General features: G+C 37.3%; 1 pseudogene across 1 annotated transcript; it reads right to left on the bottom strand.

The window, feature by feature from the left end:
- Positions 1–824: 824 nt before the first annotated feature.
- Positions 825–1,239, bottom strand: LOC308626852 (large ribosomal subunit protein eL28-like; annotated as a pseudogene). The gene has a single exon. The product of its transcript is annotated as a large ribosomal subunit protein eL28-like (transcript).
- Positions 1,240–3,967: the final 2,728 nt, after the last annotated feature.

Here is a 3,967-nt window from a genome sequence, read left to right as displayed (position 1 = left end):
TAACTGTTGTTTTAATTTGCATTTCCCTAAGGGATGATATAAGATATGGAGCATCATCTTTTTTTAAGGTTATTTGCCATCTGCATATCTTCTTTCATGAAGTATCTGTTCAAGTCTTTTCCTCATTTTTTAATCAGATTGTGTGTGGGGGTGTGGGGGTGTCTGTGTGTTTTCCTACTGTTGGGTTTTAAGAGCTCTTTGGATATTCTGGATAGCAGTTCTTTAGATATGTCTTCTGCAAATATTTTCTCCCAGTCTGTGGCTTTTCTTCTGTTTCTCTTGACAGTGTCTTCCACAGAGAAGTTTTTCATTTTAGTAAATCCCAACTTAATATTTTCTTTCATAGATGGTGCTTTTGATACTGTTTCTAAAAATTCACCATCAAACCCAAGGTCACCTAGCTTACTCTCTTGCTATCTTCTCGAAGTTTTATAGATTTGTGATTTACATTTTTGTCTATGATCCATTTTGATTTAATCTTTGTGAAAAGTGTAAGGTCTGTATAAATTATTTTTGTATATGAATGTCCAATTTTTCAAACACCATTTGTTGAAAAGTCAATCCTTCCTCCATTGAATTGCCTTTTCTCCCTTGTAAAAACATCAGTTGATTATAAATGTATGAGTCTATTTCTGGACTCTCTATTCCACTGATGTATTATTTCTATTCTTTCACCACTGCTATGCCATCTTACTAACTGTAACTTTATATTAAGTCTTGAAGTCAGGTAGTATTAGTTGTCAGTTCTCTAGGGTTTTTCTTCTTTTTTTCTTTGCGGCATGTCAGCTGACAGTTCTATTGCATGGGGTAAGGGGATAGATCGCTCAGGAGCTCTTGGTGGGACGGGTCCACTTCCTCTTCACCATCACAGGCTTCTGGCTGTGCAGGATGGTGGCTGGCTCTGAGGATGGCGGCCATGGGCAAATCTGGGCAGTACTTGTTCTTTCGGATCATGTGTCGGTTGCTGCTGAGGGTGGCCTGGGCATTCTCGTCGATGGTGGTCCGCATGTAGGAAGTGGCTGGCTTTCCCTGGCCGGATATCCACTTCCTGACCACCACGACCCCTTTGCCGTCCGCCGCCGTCTCCACGCCCACAGTCTTGTGGTGAATAAGCCCGTTGTAGCGGAAGGAGTTGCAAGCCTTGAGGTTATTGGGTTCGGTGCTGTACGTCTGCCTGTTCCTCTTGATCAAGAAGCTGCAGCAGGTCCTCATGACAATCTACTGCAGATGCGTGGACATAGCAGCAGCTCCTCTCCTGGCGGCAGCCAGAGACGGAAAGGTCTCTGGCTTTGTTCTTTTTCTTTAGTATTATATTGGCTATTCTTGGCCTTTTGCCTTTCCATATGTACTTCAGAATCATTTGGTTGACAGTGCCAAAAAGCTTGCTGGGAATTTTATTCAGATTCTGTTAAATCTACTGATTAAATTAGGAAGGATTGACACCTTAATCATAGTGACTCTTCCTATCCATGGACATGGAATATCTACCTATTTAGATCTTCTTTGATTTCTTTCATCAGAGTTTGTAGTTTTCCTCATACAGATCCTGTACATAATTTTTAGATTTACATCTAAGTATTTTAATTTTTTGGTGTTAATAATGTAAATGTTACTGTGTTAAAGGTTTTGAATTCCAATGGTTCATTGCTGGTATATAAGAAAAATTGACTTTGGTATATTAATTTTGTGTCCTGTAACCTTGATATAATTGCATATTCCACTAGTGTTTTTGTCACTAGTGGAATTCCATGTTCCACTAGTGTTTTTGTCAATTCTTTTTCTACATAGACAATCATGTCATCTGTGAACAGACAGCTTTATTTCATCTTCCTCAAGCTGTACAAATTTTATTTCCTTTTTAGTCTTATCGCATTAGCTAGGACTTCCAGTACAGTGTTGAATGGGATTGGTGATACGGGACATCATTGCCTTGCTCTTGATCTTAGAGGGAAAAGCTTCTAGTTTCTCACCATTAAGTATAATGTTAGTTGTAGGATGTTTGTAGATGTTCTTTATCAAGTTGAAGAATTTCTCTATATTCCTAGCTTTCTTCGACCTAGGACACCTTCCTTACTTTTCTCCATTGTCTTAGTATATTTCTTGTGTTCTACTTCACAGAGCAAAGAGAAGCCATCATACATATTGGAATTCTATCTAGTACCCTCTAACAAACCTACAAATCTATCTAGAGGAGCTCTTATCCCTTCTTTAAAACTTATTTCATTAGTGAGGGAGAAGGTCTTCCTATCTAGGACCAGGGCTACCCTTCCTAAATTGGATTCTATTTCTTGGAAACCTCAAAATATCAACCAGACCCTATTCTCCCAATATGGTCAATAATTCTCTTACAGCTAGATTCACCCCCATCATAGTTAAACGTCATTAATTATCTCCCTTAAAAAAATCTCTCAACTCACAGGGCTGCTCATTTCTCATTCTCCTCATTTACAATGAAAATAATGAAAAAAAATCTCTCTATACCTATGAGACCTTAACCATATTAGATTGTATATTTAATTAAAATATCCCCTCCTCATTGCTACCCCCACTCACATTAGGTCTGGCCATGTGACTTTCTTTAGTTAATGAAATTATACGTGAGAGTGATATGTGCCACTTCTAAGAAGAAGCTTTTAGAGTAATTGCATGGTCAAGCCACTTTTTTTTTTTTTTAACCACTATGAGACCAATAATGTCCCAGGTAATGGCTCTCACTTCATTCTGGTTCTGAATGATTCAGGACATCAGAAGGGCTGATGTTAATCCACAATGGATACTGGCTGAGCACGAAGTCAACCTTTGCAATCATATGCCCATTGAAATTTCAAAGTTGTTCTTTATTGCCTCATATTTTGGCCTACATTGACTTGCCCATGACTTCTTGCCTCCATTTTCTCTCTCTCCATTACCCTTGACCCACTTAAGTCTGATTTCAGGGCTATCTCATTTAAAGATTGTATTGCAATCTGCAAACATAGACTCTTCCTGACTTCTCCCTAGTCCCTTGTTGCTTCCTCTCAGTCCTCAGTCCCCATTTCCTTGGCCAGTGAATACTGGAATTTCTCAAGATCTATCCTAAGACTTCATCCCTTCTCACTCTACATTATAATCTTAAAAAGTCTCAACAGATCTATGATATTATTTTCTTCCTTTGTCTACCTGATGTCCAAACTTATATGTTCAATACAAATTTCTCTGAGTTTCTGAGTTTATATATATATAGAATATATATATTGTCTACTTTGTACCTCCACTTAAATACTTTCAAGAAGCATCACGTTCAATATATCCAAAACCAGGTTTGTTTCTAGCGTTTATTTCATTTTCTCTCATTTCCTCACAAGCTTCATAAGACAGAGCCCACATCTGTTTTTGACTCTTACAGTACCTTTGAGAAGGTGCAAAAATTCCAAGCATGATAAATTTTAAAAATAACAATTATACATATCAGGGTGAAACTGCAGATAAAGATAAAATGTTTAAAGTGAAAAGAAAAGTTATTTTTCATTCGAGGATTGACTATAGTCAGACAGCTGACTTCTTAGAACTGACAGAGAAAGCCAGAAGTTAGTAGAATAGTATATTTAAGAGGCTGCAAGAACACACTCTCAACCTAGAATTCTATATTCAATGAAAAGATCTTTCGAGAATGAAACAGAATTAGAGACTTTTCCACCTAAATTAAAAACTGAAGAGCATGTAGTGCCAGCAGCTCCTCTCTAAAGAGAATCCCAAAAGATATACTTTAGGCAGAAGAAAAATGATACCAGATGGAAATCTGAGATGCAAGAATAATGCAGGACAGGAGAGTAGCAAATATGTGGGTAAATCTATACAAACATTTACTAAATAAACCATAATGTCTAATTTTGAAATATAGAAGGAAAATGAAAGGACATAATTCAAGATTGGAGTGACAAAGAATATCAAGGGAATAATACATATTCAGGATACTGTTACCATTTTC

The sequence above is a fragment of the Mesoplodon bidens genome (assembly GCF_964165515.1).
Source record: "Mesoplodon bidens genome assembly, chromosome: 13".
NCBI classification, from domain to species: domain Eukaryota; kingdom Metazoa; phylum Chordata; class Mammalia; order Artiodactyla; family Ziphiidae; genus Mesoplodon; species Mesoplodon bidens.
Note: the sequence above shows the minus strand (reverse complement) of the source record. Positions and strands in the feature narration are given on the sequence as shown.